The sequence below is a fragment of the Chenopodium album genome, chromosome 2 (genome assembly GCF_948465745.1).
Source record: "Chenopodium album chromosome 2, dcCheAlbu1.1, whole genome shotgun sequence".
Classification (NCBI taxonomy): domain Eukaryota; kingdom Viridiplantae; phylum Streptophyta; class Magnoliopsida; order Caryophyllales; family Amaranthaceae; genus Chenopodium; species Chenopodium album.
Window position 1 is genome coordinate 32,044,949 of NC_137835.1, and position 23,173 is coordinate 32,068,121.

General features: G+C 42.4%; 2 non-coding genes across 2 annotated transcripts; one reads left to right on the top strand and one right to left on the bottom strand.

The window, feature by feature from the left end:
• Window positions 1–9,810: 9,810 nt before the first annotated feature.
• On the top strand, window positions 9,811–9,917 carry LOC145606944 (small nucleolar RNA R71). The gene has a single exon (XR_014105465.1). It is a non-coding gene; the product is annotated as a small nucleolar RNA R71 (small nucleolar RNA).
• A 4,547-nt stretch (window positions 9,918–14,464) lies between these two features.
• LOC145608006 (small nucleolar RNA R71) lies at window positions 14,465–14,570 on the bottom strand. Its single transcript, XR_014105696.1, has one exon. It is a non-coding gene; the product is annotated as a small nucleolar RNA R71 (small nucleolar RNA).
• Window positions 14,571–23,173: the final 8,603 nt, after the last annotated feature.

The window sequence follows — 23,173 nt, forward strand, 5'->3', positions numbered from 1 at the left end:
AGACATCAGAGGAATGATGTCTAGCAACCCTCTCTCCTAAGTACGCGATCGCCCCATAAGTCCCCAAGAAATAGCGACGCTCAGCAGAATACCGTGCGGCTAACCCAGGGACTGTCCAACCGCCCCACGGCCGGTACACCACCTCAGGCCCCTAAAAAGAACATCAATCAGGCGAGAGTATACCTATAGCATCGTGAAAACAAAATAAATAATAAAAAGTCGTACCGCGATGATCCAGTTCCGGACATGTGTAGTAGACATATCCACATGGCGGCCGCCCCAAGAAGTGCTCACTGGAAATCCGCGCAGCGATGGTCTCGCCGGTGCAGTAGAGGGAAAGTGCTCGTAGAACCAGATCTACAAGGAGTTAAAACTGTGAGTAAATGCTAGCTAATATGTAGAGCTAAACTTTATAGGGAATAATGTTTACCTCTACGACCTTCCAAAAGGCAGACAAAGCAACATTCGGACCGGTGTCGACACGAGTCCCTCAGTGCACGAACGAAGTCAGCGTAGGCCAAGCTGGCCCAGTCATAAGTCCCGATCCAGTAAAGATCGCGGACAGCAGGAAGGTAGTAAAGCAACGCCCTACTACCTTTGTCAGGGGAGAACGTCCCTGACAACAACATCAGCGCAAAGATGCGCACCCGATGCTCTCGGGTGGTCGCATCGTCATCAATAGCCGCTGCCAGCGTCGAGCGGCGAATTCCCCTGGCACTAAACTGAGTCGTCTCGACCTCAGCTCGGGCCCGAATAGCGATCGGCCCCAACAGCTCCTCGACCTCCGCAGAAAAGACGTCGATCCCACTGTCGAACGGCAGTGGAACAGAGTTGAACTCCAGTCCTGTAATGAGACTGAAGTCCGTAGGGGTGACCATCATCTCGCCCCAAGGGAAGTGGAAAGTGTTGGTGGTGTCCCAGAAGAACTCCACCAAAGCACGCACTATATGGTGACCCCCACTGGAGGCAACCATAGCCTCGGAAGTCTCGAACAGGGTAGCCAGTCCGCAAGACTCCCATAGGAGTCTCGTCTAAAGATCCCCGGCGATGTACATCTTGTACAAATCGCCCAAACCATCACAGCCGGAACCGTGATAGCACGTCCTCCCGACCGTGATGCCCCGTCTCACCCTCTCAGAAATATGGTGGACGGGGGCGAAGAACAGGGTCCGCTCATCCCACTCGGGAAGTCGACCAAGTGAAGTAGAAGGTGTGACGTCATCCTCTACGGGCTCATGCTCCCGTCGGGGGTTTCAGGACCGTGAACCAGAACCTCGCTGTCTAGCCATACTACATTGTACAAAATCATCATAAATTAAGGTTCTATAGTATCTAAGGTTCGCTTAGCCGCATGATACTATGTTCGCAAAAAAACCAGAGTACGTAGTACTAAAACAGAGCACAAATTCAAATTGAGCATAACGGCATTTTTCAAGCAATCACACAATTTCTTGCAACACTATAGTAATTATTGTGACAAATTGGACAAGAATTTCTAGCAAAAACACCATGAACAAGTCACATTGTTTTTCACGACCTTAGGAGGTCCAACAATGGCAAATTGCTCATTTCTTCACCAAATTGAGTCAAACAAGTCTCAAATTACTCCCAAGGCAATATATAAACATAATCAAGCAATTTTATGGCATAAAACTTGATAAACAAAGCGAATTGAGCATTTTTAATTTCAAATTTACATGAAATTCGTGAATAAACATGCCAAAAATTCGTAAAAACTGATGTGAGTTTGAAGAAAACTTACATAGATCGAGAAAATAGATGAAAAGAGCTTTGATTTGCAACGAATTTGAGTGAATTCTATTGAGAAACAAGCAAGAACTGAGCAAGTGAAGTTCTGTGGTTTTTCGAGCAGCATACGCGACGAGCAAGCAGCAAAATGAAGAGGAAAGGGGTATTTAAGGAAATACCCGTACTGGCGCCAAGCCCTAGGCATTGGCATCGAAAATTAGGCTTAGCGCCTGGCGCCAATCCCAGCGCCTGGCGCTAATGGCTTTTCAGCGGCGCCAGAACACCCAGCCACTTGGTGAGGTTGTTCTACCTTTCTGCAACATATTTTGGGTTCCTTGGTACGCCAGTTAGCCCCTCTAAGCAATTTGACATGATTTTTAATAATCGGCTTGATTACGTAAAGTGATCGACCTGATGAAAGATCGTCTCACTTAGCTTAAAGCGCCTAAGCATTGGCTCATTAACAAAAAAAAAAGCACCGACATATAGGTTCAAAAGCAAAAAAAAGCACCGACGTACAGGTTCAAAGCAACAGAAGCACCGACGTACAGGCATAGCAGAAGCAAAGTTCAGGCGAACTTTTAAAGATCGACAAGCGTGGATCTTCGGTAATTTCCTTTGGAAAATTATCGCATCAAATGAGGATGACTTCAAGCGAGGATATCTTCGATGGCATTCCCTAGCTTGTGGAGTGTTGTCACAAATAGTTGAAGGTGATTTCAAGAGAAATAATCTTCGATGATATTCCCTTGGATGTGGAATATTATCATAGCGGAGGAGGATCGTTTTAGGCAAAGCAGTCTTCTAATTTGGAAGCAGTTACGGGCTTAGTGGTTTTCAAGCGGAATGGCATTCTCTAGCTTGTAGGAGGTCATCAAAACAACAAGGATACATCAACAATCGGTTACTTTCAGAGACGTGTGCTCGACGGTGCAAGATAAGCAATTCTTAACTCTTTTATCTGTTTAACTAATGCTAGTTTTGCAGGTATCGGCGTTACAAGAATGATTTAGGATCGCAGAACGTTCTGAATCATTCTCCGTCCCTATTGATACTTTGACTTTTGTTTTCGAAACTTACGTTTCTCCAAACTCAGTCAAAGTGGGGGCTTTTGTAGACACCCATTTGTGTCTTCCCAAAACCAAACCCAGTGATGAGTACCTTTCGCGTTGAATCATAATCAAATGAAGTGAAAGTGTGAAAAGTCTAGTGTTGCGGATAGTTTTAATTTCTTTTCTTTTCTCTCTGTTTTTGAAAACTTATTTTAAGAAAACAGTCAATCCAGTTTGGTTGCTCCATGATATGGGTCCAATAATAGTGTAGTTGGATGGGGCTTGACAAGAGCTTTCCAACGATATATTATAAGCCCAATTCCGATGAATATTGACGAAATTATGGCCAATTTACTGAACTGAGCCCGGTTTGAGCCTTAAATACGGCCCAATGATCTAGAGGAGGGCCTAATATGATTTATCATTCTTAATGCAATTAGGAATGGTTTTACTCTTCTAGATTCTTCTAGATGGTTCTTTTCATTCCTAATTCAATTAGCATTGATAAATTGACTTTTGTTGACTTTTCAGAGTTTTAATTAAAATCAAATAGAATTTTCGAGGAAATTATATGATTTTATCCTCCAGTACGACAAACTTATCTGATTTTCGAAAACACGTTAAAAACAGGCTTGGCGCCTGACTCCAGGCATTGGCGCCTGGAACCGGGCCTGGCGCCTGGCGCTAGTGTTGGAGCCTGGCGCTAGTTAGTCAGGGTTTGCGTTAGCTCTGTTTTTTGTGCGTCAGACTCTGTTTTGTTTATTTTATCTTTTTGGCTGATTTTCTCTATAAATAACGTCGTAAAAACTCCGTTTTCATTCACCAATTCTCACCAGTTCTCATCAACAACAAGCTTTTCAATTATATTGACCTACAATCAGTTTTCATTCATTAATTCATCCATCTCTCTCTTTCTCTTTCTTTCTCCCTTTCTAAACTTGCTTTTTACATGCAAAATTCCGCATTCGCAAGATCTAGAAATACCTAGCCATATTCGAAGTTGCCTTCGCCCTAGACGTGAAAGGTTTAATTTCAGAGAGTTTGGTCCCAAATTTCTCTTTTAATTATTTAATTTAATTGTTTGTTTTATTATTTTCCTTGAAGTTACTAACGTATGTATTTTGTTATTATAAAGAGGTACGAGGCATCAAAGTAAGTGCTTTAATAGTTTTTACTGATGTTATGTTGTAGAAATCATGTTTAAATTGTTATTATGATATTCCTAGTATCATGTCTAGGGTACTTTTAATATTAAATATGATTGTTACGATGCTTCCTATGTTCTTCCTAATATTTATGATTGTTAGTATCATGTTAGGGTTAAAGATTTGATTTTTAATGTTTAGTGACATGCTAGGGTTTGTTATTAATCTTGTTAGTATCATGCCTAGGATCTTGCTATTATTATGCTTTAACATGATTATTATTATGATTAATATGATTTTTATTATTATTATTATTATTATTATGATTATTATTATGATTATTTTTAATTATGATTTTAATTATGATTTTATGATTATAATATTTATTATTATTATTTTGATGATGATTATTTTTTTATTATGTTGCTTGATATTTATTTTTATTGTCGATCACGCCTTTTATGCATGTTTAAAGGGAATTTGTATTTGTAATCACGCTTAATAAGATAATTAATAATCTTGTTTAGGGTTAATATGATTATAATTCAAGTGATCGCCAATAATAGATTTGTTTGTGCATTAATATTCAACCAACATAGATAAACATGTTTAGGGTTAATCCTATCGATTGCATGTTAATTAGAAAGCGCACATGAATACGATCTGAAAAAAGTAGAGGCCTATTATTAGGGCAGGTTCAATCTCTTTTAGGTTGAATTTTTACCTTCATCCCCGAACACTTATTTGGTTCTAGACCTTATGGAGTTGACGATCTCTTGGATCGTTAAGGGGTGTAACCTTCACCCTGTGAACGGTTTACAAGTTCCTAAAACTTGTTGGCGACTCTTTTTCTCTATCTTCTTCCCTTTTGGACGCCACCGTACTTTAGTGTATGATCACAGTGGGGTTCAAGCAAGGGGTTAATGCTTGAATTTATTCCCTACAGTAACCAATGGGGCAGAATAGGCTCGTAATGTGGCTAATAAAACAACAAAAAGTCAAGGCAACAACAAGGGCAGCAAGAAGGGAACAAATGTATCTACAATCATCTGGAGGCTACCTAAAAGAACAAATGCCTTCGTCCTCCTCAATGTGCATAATAATGAATCATACAAACATTACTTATAGTTGCAAACCAATACTCAAATTCATTGACATACCAAGAACTAACACACATTCCTAATCAAATCAACTAGTCAAGCACTATATTCACAAGTAGTTGGGCAAAATTGACTCATGTTAAGGTTTCAAGGCAATCAAACATCAAATCATGATTAACTAATCCACAATGCTTATCATCATTTACCAAGAATTAAAACAATTTTCTTAAGTAAGGGGCACAGGGAAGCATGATTTACAATTCATTAGAACGTATTTTTGGATTTTTTTTATTTTTCAATTTTTTTTTTTGTATTTTTCGTATATAAGAAAGAAATAAAACTAACCTAGAAAGAAATAAATCTAACCTAAGAAAACACACCAAAAATAAAAGAAAAGAGAAAAAGAAAGATACCAAATTCAAAATCTCCCCCAAGCTAGAATCAGACAATGTCCTCATTGGCTCGGAAATTAGCCCAGCATAGCTAGTCTTGATCATCCTCATCCATGGAGCCGAAACCTGCACCTCCACTATCACCTGCACCACCTGCACCAGAAGAGCTACCACCAAAATAGTCAGCATGAAAACTCCCCCCCCCCCCCCCCGCCGGTCCCCCGAAAGGAATGTCCTGGCCGTACCCATGGAAGGAAGAATAGTCAGTGTAAATACCATGGGCAGTGGGATCCCTATCGTATCCCAGGGGTGGAGGCTGAAACCAGTCAGGGTGAATAGCGTCGTCGAGAATGTTGCCCTAACGAGCATAATCATCGTACATAGGGTAGAGAGCTCTACCCTGGTTCCTCTCTAGGTACCCTAACCTGTGGTCTATGGAGCTTACCATCCTCCTGAGGTCAGTATGGGAATGCTCGATACGTCCTAAGGCCTGACCTATACTCTTAAGGTCCCAAACTAGGTCAGAGTCAACATGAGGGACGGAGTGAGACATGCGAGGTGGAGAGAAAGCTACCTCGGGCTGAGGCTGAGGCTGGGGTGGTGGTAATGGTGGTGGTGGTGCTTGCCCCCTAGCGTTGGCAACTAAAAGATCATATGTATAGGATGGTTGCCCTGGGGGAAAGGCGGCCAAGTCAGGACTGGGTAGGGGAAAGATGGGCAAAGGTTGCTCGCTCCCAGTCCTAATACACCAGAAGGGTGTCTGCTCGCTATCCGGACGTACCCACCCCAACTCCTCAAAATACCTAGCTGTCATATAGGTATCTGGTCCATAGTTGGTTAGTTGGTGGGGTCCATCCACTACAAAACCGGCCTTTTTCACTGCTATTCGAGTGATAAGGCCTCCTAAACGGATGGGGGTTTTTGATGTGGTGCTGGCTGTGGCATGCCTACTCAGATGGTGAATAATAAACCTACATATGTTCAATTTCCCGAACCCATACACATAGTGTCCTATGACAGCTAGTTCGTTAGTTTGGGCATTATGGGGCTCGTTCCTACCTAAAAAACATAAACCCGCAAATTTTTGCCAGATTTTTGGGATAGGGTGATGAATAGGTTTGGTACTAGCATGTTAGGGGTCAGGAGTAGGCAAACCAGTCAAAGCATGATATATGTCACCCATTTTATAGTCCGCATGCCATTGGTGAGGTAATTCAGAATTTAATTCAAATAATTTACAAAATTCTACATAAGTTAAACTAATATTCCTACTGTTCAACCTAAAAATTAAATTCGGCCCATTACTACTACTAACAACTTGTAAAGAAGACAGGAATTCACAAGTTAGTTCTCGGAATGTAGGATAGTGCCAATGTTATTTAAAAATCGTTTTACAAAATAATACAAACCAAATGATTCTAAAGTAGGTCGATGTAACCACCGAGAAGGAATTACCTCAAGCCCGATTAAGTGTTCTAGTCGCTCCTTTTGCTCTTTTTTAGCGATCCGGATCGTCGGCCAATACGGGAGTTGCAAATCTGGGTCGTATTCCTCCCTCGAACTAGAGCTCCTACCGAAAATAGACCGAGCCCTCTTTGAAGCCATGGTAGAAATGGGTATGAAAATTTATTTGAATAAAATCTGAAAATTTTTATATGGAAATGTAGAGGATGAAGAGAGGATTGCAAATATGTAAAAAGTTTTGAATTTGGGTGAGAAATGGAGAAGAAATATTAGAAAGAAGGTAGATAGAATTTGAGTTTTAGAGAGAGAAAGTTATGGAGGAAAGAAGAAAAATGAAGAAGAATGAAGGAAAACGAAGAAAAAGACGCGGAATATAGGCGCGCCCGGTCGGGCGATCTGGGCTATTCGACATAACTTATTTTCGCGCCCGGTCGGGCGCCCTACCGCCCTGTCGGGCGATCTGATTGGTGAATTTTGCTATGCTCTCGCGCCCGGTCAGGCGGCATTCGCCCGATCGGGCGATCTAAATGCCCGATTTGCGTCAATTCTCGCGCCCGGTCGGGCGATCTAACGCTAATTGATGAATTTCGTATTTTCTTCTTTGCTTAAAATTTTGGATAACTCTTTTCCTTTAAACCTGTATAAGCACTCATAAAACTCGTCAAATTCTCTCATCTCTCCTCTCATAAGAAAAAGGAAAGAAAAACTATTCTAAAAAGCATTAAAAATGCGGGTTGCCTCCCGCAAAGCGCTAGTTTATCTAGGTCCCGCACGACCTTCTTACCAAGTACAACTACTAGGACCCTTGGCCTAACGCTTGATCAAGAGGTTTCTCACCCGGTCTAGCGGTGTTTCGGCTGCGACGCGGCTTCCTAACATGCCCTGTGGGACGCCAATTCACTTTGTCTGGTGGAACCTCCTTGACTTGGACTGGGAGGTCTTCAATGCTACGCACTAAAGGTCCTTCTTTGATCAAGGGTTGCTTCAAATTGTCATTGCATTCAACACTTGCAACTCGATCTGGCGGAACACTTACCATAGGCTCATATCGCACAACTTTCTTGATTGATTCCACCTTTTCGTCCTCAAAACCAAGACCAACGGTGTAGAGGGCTCTTTCTATTGCATCGACTTCCTTCAGCCATTTGTCTATCTCATCTGAAAAGGATGCAACACAAGATACCGCCTCCAAGGGATCTTTTTCCAAAGCTTGGGCTTGTTAGAATAATTCTCAACCACATTAACACTTCTCCTCAGTCATGGGGCTTTTAGGGGTATTATTAAGATTGAAAACAATTTTATCATCCCCTACTGATAGTGTTAACTTACCACTTCTCACATCTATGATTGCTCCTGCCGTGTTAAGGAATGGTCTACCCAAAATAATTAGGGTTTGCATATCCTCAGCCATATCAAGAACAACAAAATCCACAGGTATATAAAATTTACCTACTCTAATGGGGACATCCTCTAAAACACCTAAGGGGTATTTGAAAGAACGGTCGGCCATTTGTAGAGTTATATTGGTAGCTTTTAATTTTTGGAACACACAGATAATGGCATGACACTAATGCTAGCACCCAAATCACACAATGCATTATCAATCATTAGATTGCCTATATGACAAGGGATAGAAAAACTACCCTGATCTTTTAATTTAGGTGGAGACTTATTTTGAAGTACGGCACTACACTCAGCAGTGAAAGCTACTGTCTCTACCTCAATAATAGACCTTTTCCTTGTCAATATTTCTTTCATAAATTTTTCATATGAAGGAATTTGTGTGATTAATTCAGTGAAGGGAACTGTTACCTTTAAATCTTTTACCATCTCCAGGAACTTACCAAACTGCTTATCCAAATTTCTCTACAAGTGACGATTAGGGAATGGAAGTTTGATAATTTACTTTTGAACATTGTTGCTCTTGTTTGGAGTAGCCACCTTCTCTGGAGTAGTACCCTGCAATGTAGAATTAGATATTTTAGTACTATCCTTTTGCCCTGCAGGGCTATTAACTACATTGTTTGGTTTAATGGAATCAAGATTAGCATTATTTAATAAATCAGGTTCATCAACTCTGGGCATAGAGGGCCCTTCATAGTTTGAATCACTCCTTAGAGTAATTGCATAGGCTTGATCCGCAAGCCTGGTCGGCTGTGCCGGTAGAGCTCCCTGTTGGCGGGCTTGTAGAGTAGCGGAAAGTTGCGCAATTTGATTATCTATAATTTTATTGTGCGCTAGAATTGAATCAATTGTCGCATCTCTACTTTTCATGTGCTTCTGCATGTTAACCAACATCGCTCTAATTTCCACCAAAGAAGGGTCGGAAGATGAGGAGGGTTGTTGTGGTTGGTTCTTATGGCCAACATTGGGATGGTTATATTTCTGCTGTTGTTGTTGTGGCGCCTGTGGTTCTTGTGGTGGTGGAATTTGAACGTTAGTACTCCTGTAGGAAAGGTACGGATGATTCCGATACCCAGGATTGTAGGTGTTGGAGTATGGGTTATTCTGCCCATAAGCTTGAAAGGCATTAACTTGCTCCACGGAACTCCTGCAATCTTGTTCCCAATGACCTATAATACCACAATTTTCACAGAAAGCCTCATTAGAATTATTATTAATTGCAGAAACATTAGCTACATTAGCAGTGCTAAGATTATCTAATTTTTGGCATATAGAGGTCAGTTGAGCTTGCAAAATGGATACAGAGTCAACACTATGTTTCCCCTTGTTAGTAAATCCTCTAGGATTCCCATATTAGGAATTGTGTATCGCCATGTCTTCAATAACCTGACCTGCATCATCAACATTCAGATTCATAAATTGCCTACTGGCTGCAGAATCTAAAATTATTCTAGAAGAATTTCCAATGCCATTGTAAAAGGCTTGGATTAACTGCCATTGTGCTAAATTATGGTGGGGGCATTCTCTTTGTAAGTCCTTGAACCTCTCCCAAGCCTCATATAAGGATTCATCGGCTTCTTGGGCAAAGTTCTAAATCGCACTCCGTTGTACGGTTGTTCTCTCTGCAGGATAATACTTGTTATAAAAATTCAAAACAAAAGTTTCCCAATCAGTTATACCAAGTGCAGTTCTATTTAAGCCATTAAACCACAATTTAGCTTTTCCAGCTAAAGAGAAGGGAAAGAGAATCTCCCTGATTTGGTCTTGCGTGACCCCGGCTTGCCTGATGGTATTACAATATTAACAATAGTCGGCAATGTGAAGATTCGGGTCTTCACCCTTAGCTCCACTGAATTGCTTCCTCTCTATCATCGTTATAAATTGAGGTTTAATTTCGAATTGAACCCCATCAAGAGCCGGAGTGGGAGTGAGATGTGGAAAATCTGAAAGCTTTGGTTGTGAGTAATCACTAAGCTTCTTTGGAACTGCCATCTCTGATTCTGCATCTGATGATACCTCTGAATCGCTAGAACCAGTTGGAGGGTCTCGGTGATTATTATTATCACCAGAATCTGCCAGGATTTGCTTGTAGAGATTTTTCTGTCTATGGAAGGAACGTTCGATCTCAGGATCGAATGGGATGTACCCTGATCTGGAACACCTGGGCATAAACAAAAAACTAGAAGCAAATGTGAGCTTTGCCTCAAAGAACTAACTTTCTCTAAGACATAATAGAAACTAAACCCCTTCATATTATTTATGGATCCCCATATACCCTAGAAAGAAAACTACTCACACATAATAGAAACTAAACAAATCAAAGCAATAAAGCAAGACATGATTAAAGGAATAAAATAAACAACTAAGATTAAGAGAAGAGAAATCGTTACCAAAATAAATCTGGAATTAAGTGTAGATTAAGAACAAAGGTTTAAGAGAAAGAAAATCTAAGAAAACAATTAAAAGAGTAAAGAAAAAGTAAATAGAGAGAGAGAGAGATAGCTAAAATCCTATTACGGAGGAGTATTTATACTCCGTACAAATCCTAAACTAAAAAAAACTTAAACGACGAAATTAACTCATAATATTTACACGCGCCCGATCGGGCGAGGCACCGCCCGATCGGGCGCGCCTTTTTACTCTTCAAGTTGAATCTCGCACCCGGCCGGGCGCGTCACCGGGCGCCGACCTTCGTTTCTCCCGCCCGGCCAGGCGCGCCTCCGGGCGCCAACCTCTTTGACCAGGCGGCTCTCTTGGGCCACTAATTGGACTACGATTGGGCTCCAATTCTTCAGGCCAATCTGGGTCTCCTCTTCGGGTCTTGAAAACTCGGTCCAAATGCCCCGGTATCACTTATACCGAGCCCTTAATCACCGGTTCGATGACTCTAACCGACCCTGGGCTATAAAAATCTGGTCGTGCTTCTCCAGTGCTCGTAATTGCTCCAAAATATCTCGGGAAAATACTCCAAAAGTGTAATTGATGAGTGACATTTATGTCACTCTTAGGGAGTAGTTTTAGAGTCATTTTCGTGTTTATTTTATCTGTTTCCCTTTCTTTCTCTTGTTTTCTCTTTAATAAAGTTTCTTGTTTATTTGGTAGTTTTGGAGCGTTTTAGTTTATTTTCTTTATTTTATTAGATTTAGTTTATTTTCGTATTTTATTTTATTTTATTTGCTTGTATAGTTTTGTTTTATTTTTATTAGTTTAGTTTTATGTCTCTTATTTTCTATTTTATTTTTTTTATTTCTATTTTATTTATTTTATTTTATTTGTCGTGGTTTTGTTTTATTACGTCCTTTGTTTATTTTCATTTTATTTTATTTTATTATTTGTCCCAATTCTCCCCTCATGTTTGGTTTTTGGTTGTAGGTGTGTTCGGGTTGACGCTCGATTTCCATGTTCAAATCAAGTTCGAAGTCCGAGGTTCGAGGCACAAATTTTGAGCCAAGCAAACTGTGTTGTGCTGCCTTTAGATGCTGCCCCCTATCCTTCACCACACCCCTCCCTTATCCTCCACCACACCAGCACCAATTCACTCATCCGCTGCAACCCCTCACACCACTCACCACCAGTCCAACTTCCAACCACCAGCCAACAACCACCTGACCGCCACAGCAACCACAATCACCCACCAATTCACGCGCCCACTTCACCAGCCACCTAGCACCGCACATCCCCTGCTTCGCCCCGCAACAGCAGCCACGCAATCACCAACACCACCAACACCAACGCAACCCAGCCACCGCAATCAACCTCACAACAGCCTGCTTTACACCCGCAATCAGCCGCACCTAAACCAGCAACCATTTCGCACAAGCAATTCGGCCCCTCAATTAAGCAAATCAGAACAAATTGAAAATCAATCAAGTTCGAGCAAACCCATTGAGATGTTCGGCCGAACTTCGAGTCAGAGACTTTGGGGGTTTTGTTATTCGAAGAGGAGTGGTCGAACATACCCATGGTTCGATTTTGATGAGTGGCATTTATGCCACTCTTTTATCCTTTTTCTCTAAGGATTCTCCCCTCGTTTGCACTTGTTTGGCCCTCTTTCTAAGCATTTTTACTTAGCTTTGCTTTCTCTTTTCTTTCTCCTTTATCCTCCCTTTTCTTAGTCTTCCCGCTTTGTCCTTATTGTGCTTTTCATGCTTATGCTTTGTAGGAACCATCGAGATTTTCAAGAGGAGGAAGCTAAGCTCAAAGGAAGCTAGAGGAAGCATGATTCAGAAGAGGTTCGGCCGAACCTCCTGATGGTGTGGCCGAACCAAGGTGTGGCCGAACCTGCTCAGTGGTTCGGCCGAACTTCGAGGCAGGGGCAAGATGAGGGAGGTTCGACCGAACCTACCCATGGTTCGGCCGAACCTACCCTGTAGTCCGGCCGAACGTTCCCATTTGTTCGGTCGGACCTCTCCTTTTCTCAGCTGACTCTGTACGGACTATATAAGTCCCTTTTTTTAGAACGTTTTGGGGGGATTAACTTAGTTTTAATTTTTCTACATTTTTAGCTTAATCTAGAGAGAGAAACTTCATTAGTAGAGAGAGAAAGTGTGGATTTCTATTGATGAACTTGGATATTGAAGAAGGAGCTTGATTGAATCTTTGTAAATCTTCATCTTCAATGAATGAGCAATCTCTTACTCTCTTTCTTTACTTTTGTATCTAGTTTTGTTTGCTTATTTTGATTTTCCTTCTTTTCTTATTGATCATGTTGATGCTTATTGATTTGATGATTGATATTGTCTTCAATATGATTTGTGAGTAGTCACCTAGCCAAGGGTGTGGGGATGGTGTAGTTGTTAATTGATTCATGCTTATGATGTTGGGGGTTATGTTAATGGTGATTAAATTCTTTGTATGCTTGATATTCTTTGGTCTTTCTTGCAAGTGCACATTGTTAGTTGATCAAAGATGAGTCTTTACTAACAAGTAACGGAAGTTGACTTAGTTGAGATTCATTACTATCGATAATTCTTTGTTTGCACCTTCTAATATATGGTTCTAATGTGGAAACATAGAGGCTATGTTAGGAGAAATCGATTAACCCCGGAAGGCGGTTAGATCGAGCTTTATTTCGATATTCTTGCATGCTTAGTTTGCCATTGCTTTGCTTCTGTGTTATTGCATGATCAAGTGACATCTACATCTACCCACTTCCCTTGGTGTTTAGTTATATTGATCTTTAATCATTCTTAATCCTTTGTTTAATCTCTTAGTTATTCATACTTCTTGTCCCGAGATAGCTTAAAGTCTTAAGTAGTGAATGCGGTGTTTATGCATGTCTCCCTGTGGTTCGACCCCTCTATTTACCCTATACACGTATTAGGTTGGTAGAGCGTTATAAATTAATTTGACTTAGGTGTAGTCGCTCAACGACACGATTATTCCCTTGTCAAATTGGCGCCGTTGCCGGGGAAACGGTTTCCATTGCTATTTCATTGCTTGTTTAAGACTATCTCACCTTTATTTGTTAGTGTTTGCTACTTTTGTTACTTGTCAGTGCTTACGTTCTTCTTAGCTTTGTTGTATGAACAGAGGACGAACCCGCTCAAGATCTTTAATTCCCATCGATCCAGAGCTAGAGAGGTCTTTGTCCCTACTTCGAAGAGAAGCAAGAGCAAGGAGTAGAAATTCCCGCACTCCAACGAGAGGAGTAAGAGAATTAGAAGATACTCCACCTTCTTCACCCTCAAGTGAAGAATTAGATAGCCCTAAATCATCTTCGAATTCATAAATCAACCCTTTCTCAACCTATAAGTTTGAAAGTAAAGAAGGTTCTAAAATGGGAGAGAATACGCCTTTGAGTCGTCTTGGGGCCCCCGAAGCTTTTAGAGCGAAAAGTGGGATCCTAACTCCTACTACTCAAGCCAACAATTTCGAGATCAAGCCTAATTTGATTGCCTTGATTGAGAGGAAACAATTCTCGGGTGGAAAGTTTGAGAGTCCTCATGAGCACCTAAAAGAGTTTGAGAAATATTGTGACACAATAAAGGCCAACGGAGTGACTCAAGAATATATTCGCCTCAAAATGTTTCCATTTTCGCTAATTGGGAGAGGTCTAGAATGGCTAGAGAAGGAGGTGCCTCCTAATTCTCTCACGACATGGGACCAAGTGACTACGGCTTTCTTGAGGAGGTTTTATAACCATAGGAAGACCGCCGAGGCTCGGTCTTTGATTCAAGGTTTTCGCCAAAAGAGTGGTGAGTCTCTAAGTGCGGCATGGGAACGATACAAAGAGCTTCAACGTCAATGCCCACACCATGGGATACCCAAGTATCAACTCATTCACACTTTCTATGAAGGTCTCACACCTCAAGGAAGAACAAGCCTAGACGCCGCGGCCGGTGGTCCAATTATGAACAAAGGAGAGCATGAAGTGGAGTGTATTATAGAGGAAGCCGCAAAGCACTATGATGATTGGTACGAAGGAGAAAGGGATGCTACTTCTAGCAAGGGCGTTTATGCATTGGAGCAAGCCAACGCAATCAACAACCTTTCTACCCAAATCTCCAAAATGATCAAGCAAATGGATGAATTGATGAAAGAAAGGTCCAACCCTCATGGTAATATCTCCCCTTCGACCAAGGGAGGCAATGGTATGGATACTTCCTCCCCCTCTTCTTACAATACAATGCCCCAAGGATGCATGTTTTGTTCTAATTGTGAAACCTATGATCATGATACCTCTCATTGTGTCTATGCTTGTGAAGTTCAACCCCCTTCCCATGAACATGATAGTAATATGGAAAATGTCAATGCTATGAATTTTGCTCCTAGAATGGGAAATGTAGGAAACTTGAGGCCAACCTCCAATCAAATGGGGAATTGGAATCAAGGTGGAAACCATGGTTGGAACCAAAATGGTGGTGGTTATGATAACCAATACCATGGTGGGGGAGGCCCTTCCAATTTCAATGGAAGAGGCTACTCTAACCAAAGAGGATATGGTAATCAAAACCAACAATCTAATTCCCGATACCATGACCATCAAAATCAAAATTTTGGTGACCACGGTAACATGGGAAATAATCAACAAGGCAATGTTCCTAACCAAGGCACGGGAGGCAATAGGGGCCAATTTGTTCCTAACTATGCCCAAACTAATAGGCCCCCGGGTTTCCATCAACCCCAACTTCCTCCACCTCAACAACCTCTTCAACTTGAAGCCCCTCCAATAGATCCCGTGATGGCTAAATTAGATGCTCTTTTAAAAATGCGTGAGGAGGATCAAAAGAAACATGAAGAGGCTCAAAAACGAACCAATGCTCATATGAAAATGCTTGAGACTCAAATTGCTCAACTTGCATCTAATCCATCCCCTTCTTCTTCTTCTCCTTCTTCTTCTCACATCCCAAGTCAAGGAGTCAACCCAAAACCTTTGTATGCCGTGACAACAAGGAGTGGGAAAGTAGTAGGAAGTGCCCCTTTAATTGAGGAAGAACCCCAAGAAGAGGCGGAGTTAGAGAATGAGGGTGAAAAACCCAATGAGCCATTGAGTGTTGAAAAAGAAAAACATGTTGAGGTGCTCAATGAAAAAGAAGCCACCCCCTTGCCCCTAAATCGCCAACCTAGAGAGGAGAAGCTACCCTTTTCACAACGATTTGTGAGAGCTAAACTTGATGCCCAATTTGGGAAGTTTTTGGAAGTCATTAAGAATTTGCATATCTCCGTCCCTTTCGTTGATGCTATGAAGCAAATGCCCCACTATTCCAAATTTTTGAAAGATCTTTTAAGTGGGAGAAGGGAGTGTGAGACGGTGAGTTTAACCGCCAATTGTAGTGCAATTCTTTCCAACAAACTACCTACCAAATTGAAAGATCCGGGTAACTTTTCCATCCCTTGCTCTATCAATGGCATTGAATTTGATAAAGCCTTGTGTGACTTAGGAGCAAGTGTGAGTCTCATGCCCTATTCCGTCTACCAAAAGCTTAGTGTAGGAACCCTCTCTCCCACTAACATTACTCTCCAAATAGCGGACCGTTCCGTTAAGTTCCCCATGGGCAAAGTTGAGGACATTCCCCTTAGGGTAGGAAAGTTCACATTCCCCGTGGATTTCTATGTGCTAGATATGGATGAGGATGAGAGGATTCCTATAATTTTGGGTAGACCATTTCTAGCCACTTCTAGAGCTATCATCGATGTGAAGGAGGGGAAGATATCTTTGAAAATTGACAATGATTCTATTGAGTTTGATTTGAACAATGTCATGCAACAACCCTCCTCAAGTGGTGAATGCTTTAGGGTAGATATTCTTGATACGGTTCTTGATGAATTTTCTCGCTCCCACTTGCATGCCACTAATGATCCCCTTGAAAGTGTGTTGTTGAATGAATCAAAGATAGGTACTCACAAAGAAGACATACGATTCTATGAGGATTTGCTTGAGGAAAGCAAGCAGTGCAAGGGCGCGAGCATGGAAGAAGAAGCTCCTTACATTCATGACCTCTTTCAAGTTGAAGAAAGAGAAGAGAGCCCCAATGGTAAGGGAGCACCAAAGGTAGACTTGAAACCTCTACCTTTGGGCTTGAGGTATGCATTTCTTGGTCCCAATGAGTCTTTCCCCGTGATTGTAAATTCTAACCTAACGGAGGAGCAAACCTCCCTCTTGATCAATGTTTTGAGAAATCACAAAAAATCTTTGGGCTATACCATTGATGATATCAAGGGTATAAGTCCATCTTTATGTATGCACAAAATTGATCTAGAGGGAGATGTCAAACCCGTCAGGCAAAGGCAAAGAAAGCTTAACCCTTCCATGCAAGAGGTTGTGCGGAAGGAAGTGGCTAAGCTTCTTGATGCGGGAATTATTTACCCAATTGCTCATAGTGATTGGGTATCTCCCGTGCAAGTTGTGCCTAAGAAAGGGGGCATGACGGTAGTGAAAAATGATCATGATCAACTAGTACCCACTAGACTTGTTACCGGTTGGCGCATGTGTATTGACTATCGCCAACTTAACACAAGTACATGCAAAGATCATTTTCCACTACCGTTCATTGATCAAATGTTGGAAAGGCTTACAAAGCATTCCTTCTATTGTTTCCTTGATGGTTACTCGGGATTTTTCCAAATCCCAATTGATCCTAAGGATCAAGAGAAGACAACTTTCACATGCCCCTACGGTACTTATGCGTATCGTAGGATGCCTTTCGGGCTTTGTAATGCCCCCGCAACATTCCAACGTTGCATGATGTCCATTTTTAGTGATATGATTGAGGATGAGATTGAAGTCTTCATGGATGACTTCTCCGTTGGAGGAGCCACCTATGAAGATTGTCTATCTAATTTATCTCGTTGCTTAGAAAGGTGTGAGAGGGCTAACCTCGTGTTGAATTGGGAAAAGTGCCACTTTATGGTCGAAAGTGGGATTGTTCTTGGGCACAAAATTTCCCATGCCGGCATTGAGGTTGATAGAGCCAAGGTTGAGGTCATCGAAAAACTTCCTCCCCCCCCCAACGTGAGGGAAGTGAGGTCTTTTCTTGGCCATGCCGGGTTCTATCGGCGCTTTATTAAAGATTTTTCAATGATCGCTAAGCCTCTCACATCCCTATTGCAAAAGGATAAGGAGTTTGTGTTTGATGATGCTTGTCATAAGTCCTTTTGTAGGTTGAAAGAAGCCCTTTGCACCGCTCCTATTGTCCAAGGTCCGGATTGGTCTCTTTCATTTGAGCTCATGTGCGATGCAAGCGACGAGGCCATTGGATCGGTTCTTGGACAACGAAAGAATGGGAAACTTCATGTCATACATTATTTGTCTAAAACTCTCAATGATGCCCAACGAAACTACACAACTACCGAGAAGGAGTTCCTAGCGGTTATCCATTCATTCGAGAAGTTTAGAACCTACCTCATTGGTTCTAAGACAATTGTGTATACCGACCACTCGGCTCTCAAATATTTGATAGGGAAGAAGGAAGCTAAACCAAGGTTGTTGAGATGGGTTTTAGTCCTCCAAGACTTCGATTATGAGATGAGAGACAAGAAGGGAGCCGAGAATGTGGTGGCGGATCACCTCTCAAGGTTGGGCGGTGCAAGGTTTGAAGATGATGGCTTGCCAATAGAGGACGCTCTAAGAGATGATGTGCTTTATGTCCTTGAAGTGAAATCGGAGCCTTGGTATGCGGATATTGTGAATTATTTAGCTTGTAGCGCCATACCACCAGATTTCACTTCACAACAACGTCGAAAACTCAAGCACGAGGCCAAGAGATACATTTGGGATGATCCCATTTTATTGAAAAGAGGGGTCGATGGTTTGTTGAGGAGATGCGTCCCCAACGACGAGGTTCAAAGTGTTCTCCATATGTGCCACTCTTCTCCTTGTGGTGGGCATATGAGTGCTCAAAAGACCGCCTCAAAGGTCCTTCAATCTATGCTCTTTTGGCCTTCTCTATTCAAGGATGCGTGGATATTTGTCAAAACTTGTGATAGATGTCAACGGATGGGGAATATTTCTAGAAGGGATGAAATGCCGCAAAATCCCATCCTTGAGCTTGAAGTTTTTGATGTGTGGGCTATAGACTTCATGGGCCCTTTCATTTCTTCACATGGGAACAAGTATATTTTGGTCGCCGTTGACTATGTATCTTAGTGGGCGGAGGCCGTGGCTTCTCCAACGAATGACTCTAAGGTGGTGGTCGACCTTTTCAAAAAGGTGATCTTCCAGAGATTTGGTGTTCCAAGAGCAATAATTAGTGATGGGGGATCGCATTTCAAGCACCACACCTTCGTTCGACTACTTGATAAATATGGGGTTTCTCACAAGTGAGGGCTTGCATACCACCCTCAAACGAGTGGCCAAGCGGAGGTCACCAATAGAGAGCTCAAGGTGATTTTGGAGAAGACGGTTGCTAGGACAAGGAAAGATTGGTCCTCCAAACTTATTGATTCACTATGGGCTTATAGGACCGCCTTCAAAACCCCAATAGGGACCACTCCCTACAAGCTTGTCTATGGGAAAAATTGTCATTTGCCCGTGGAGATGGAGCATCGAACGCATTGGGCAATCAAGCAAATCAACTTTGATCTCCATAGTGCGGGTGAGCAAAGGCTTCTAGAGCTACATGAGTTAGAGGAGTTGAGGATGAATGCCTACGATAGCGCAAGCATGTATAAGGCGCGGACTAAGGCTTGGCACGATGCTCAAATTGTCAAGAAGGCATTCGTCAAAGGCCAAAAAGTCCTCCTATTCAACTCCCGCTTGAAGCTTTTCCCGGGCAAACTTAGGTCAAGATGGAGTGGGCCGTACATTGTCACGGAAGTGTTTCCCTATGGAGCCTACGAAATTTCCCAAGACGGCCACTCCCCTTTCAAAGTCAACGGTCACCGTCTCAAGCCCTATCATGAAGGATTCCCAAGTGATGAACTAGTTTCTGTGACACTTCTTGATGTGCATCGTCAATTCGACCCTCCTTGATCAACTCAAGGAACGTCGAGCTAACGACGTTAACCAAAAGCGCTTCCGGGAGGCAACCCGAGTTTCTAACCCTTTTATACTTTTTCTTTTCATGTTGCTTCTATTTTTCCACCTACGACTTTGGATTGTTTGGATTTTTGGGTTTTGATTGTGCTTGGGTTTTAGATATACTTTGCATCTAGCATGATTGTAATGTGTTTAGATGTGTGTTAACGGACTATTTTTACTAGCGTGATTCTTTATGGAAGTTTGGCCGAACCACTTCATGTTCGGCCACTGCAGCAATTTCAAGGATTTATGGCAACATTCTGCCAAAAACAAAAATATTGAATTCTGGCAGAAGGTTCGACCGAACCCATGGGAGGTTCGACCGAACTTATACTGTAGTGCGGCCGAACTTCCCTGGTTCGGTCACTCCTAAATTTTTAGAAATCTCCAGCAACTTTCTGCCAGAATCTGAAAATTTGCAGTTCCAGCATAGGTTCGACCGAACCCAAGTATGGTTCGACTGAACTTAATTCGTAGTGCGGCCGAACTTCCCTGGGTTCGGTCACTCCTCTCTTTTTGCGATTTTGCTAAAACTTTCTGCCCGGATTTTAAAATGTAGAGTTTTGGCAATGGTTCGACCGAACTACAGGAGAGTTCGGCCGAACTTTTACTGTGGTTCGACCGAACATACCCTCGGTTCGGCTGAACTTATCTTCAGAGTCGAAAAAAAATGTTGCCATGCTTTCTATTTTGCTGCATTTTCGTGAATATCACTCCCATATTCTTCACCTACCCCATTCTTCTCCTTCTCACTCTAAACCTCCATTGCACCTCCCCTTACAACCTCAAATCTCCATCAAAATCACTCCAATCTTCATCCTTTCTCACTTATTTTCCATCCTTCACTCAACTTTTGCAATCTCTACCAAAAATTCCTACCAAACAAACCCATCTTTCCATTTTCCCCAATTTCAAGGGTTTAAGTGCTTCGGTGTTTTTGGGTTTTTACTTCCTTCCAATCAATTGTGGTATGTTTGTTCTAGCTTTTGTAAGTTTATTTCTTTAATTTCTTATAGTTTTACCATGTTTTACATATTTAAGTGTGAATTATTGTATTCTTGAAATTATTAATAATGACTTGTTTATTTCATGTGGTTCTTTGGATTGACTTATTGCAATTGATTGGTTGTTCATAGTAGAACATGTTCTTATGATGATTATGCATGTTTACCTTGGTTTTATTTTGATCTCAATGTAATTGAATGTTGATTTCATACTAGGGTATTCATGTTACCATTTTATGATTGAGAAATGCATGAGTTGGATGTTATTGGAGATTGTTATTCATGGTTTTGGCTTGATTTTGATGGTTTGATGATTGGATATCATGAAAATAAGGGGACATCATGCCAAATTTCACCTAGACCTTGTCAGGACTAATTTAGGAATGACATAGGAATCCTTATTCAAACCTTGGTCCAAATGTATTCATGCATGCCTTGAATTGTATACTCTCAAGCATACACTTTTACCTTGGTTAAGTACTTGGCTTCTTATGTCATTTCCTATCAATTTGTTCTAATGATATGCTCTTGGTGAATTTGTAGAACCACGATGTTCGGCAAGGGAAAAGGAAAGTCAAAGAGGAAGAGGGTGGGAGAATCCTCAGCAACGCAATTCCCACCTCCTCCCGGCATCAACGATCATGGCATTATTGCTCCGGACGAGCAATTTTGGCCTATATATGCATCACTCATCAAGCGCCGATTAGGTCCACAAGGTTCTTTTGCCCTCAAACTTTGAGGAAGCTGGGAATATTGGATGAGGTGACTAGGTTGGCTCAAAACTTTGGTTGGGGCGACTTCATCCACCTCCACGCTCACACTTACGAGCGTGTGACCTTGGAATTCCTTGCCTCCCTCCGCAAGGAAGTTTTTGAGCCGGAAGATGTCGATGAGGATCCTCAACTCATTATACACTTCAAGATGTTCAACGAGGATCACTCTCTAACGGAGAGTGATCTAAATGAGATCTTCTTTTGGCACGCCACTGGCCTTGATCACCCGTCTGAAATGACCTCCTCCCATCGCATTCCTTACAACGAGCAAGAGTGGTGGAGGAGCATCACAAACAAGGATAGGTTCCAAACTAATACCTCAAAGGTCAACAACATCATCCATTTAGCCTTGAGGTATTTTGTACGGCTTCTACAATACGTCGTGTTCTTCAAAGCCAACCTCGGCTCCATGGTAAAAGACGAGGTTGCTTGCCTATTCTTGGCCGACAATCCTCAACGGCTAAAATTTCAATGCTCCTCCACCTTTATCCAACGGCTCTTGGATACTAGGGACAACCGTCTAGGTGATGAGATATTTATGGGTGGCATGATTACTATCATTGCTCTCTCTTTGAAGGGTGGAGCATACAAGGACCAAATTGAATTGCTCCCACCCGTGCACCAAAACCGAGAAGAGCTCACCGACGAGTTCCCTCCCTATGCTCTATCCATAAGCGCCCTCCGTCACAGCCGCTTCCTCAATTTCACTACTAGCAAACGCCGTTTTATCCTCCTGGTCGATAGGGAGATCGAATGGTGTGTCCTCCCGGACCCCGACCTCACTACGGTGGACCACTCCGCTCCTCTCAAATGGAAGATCCCTCAGCAAATCATCCCCAATGAGCTGAGGCGAACTAGAGCCCGGGGTGAAGCTCCTCAACCTCCACCGGTCCACCATCAAGAGCAAATCAATCCCCCCCTTAGCGGGGGAGGTGAGGCATCTTCTTCTTCTTCCTTTCCTCCTTTTGATTTCAATGCCCTTCGTAGTACCCTCGACGATATTCGTCGAGACAATCAAGCTTCCATTGAGCAATGGGGGTACTACGCGAGGGCAAATTATGACAATCTTGTGCAAGCGGGCATTCAAGCGCCCTATGTGAACTACCCCTACCACCCTCCTCAAGAGGGTCCGATCAATCATTGGGGACCCTATGACCCTCAACACCCCACCCCCCCTTGCTACGCCTATTGGGAAGGTCCCATCGACCCTACCCAACGCGTTGGCACCCCCCCATACGACCCCTATCGTCCGGGTGGGTGTGATCCGTCTTATGACCCGGCATCCGCATCCATCTCCGCTCCTTTTGATGGTGGTTGGGGTGCCCAAGGGTGGCCCTATGAGCACTTTAACCAACCCTTCCACCCTTTCATGGACACTCCCGGGTTTGATCCTAACAACCCCCCTCAACCTAGGGGGCGAGGAGATGATAACCAGTGATGCTGTGGGAACTTTTCCCTTCCCCCTGATCTTCTCACTTGTCACTTTTGCTCGGGACGAGCAAAAGAATAGTGTGGGGGAGGATGTCCTTTTGGTTGGTTGAAGTGTACATAGGAAGGTAGGATGGTAGGGTAGTTGCTTGCACATAAGGAGGATAGTGAGGATAGTGGCTTTGTGGTATTGATGTGGCG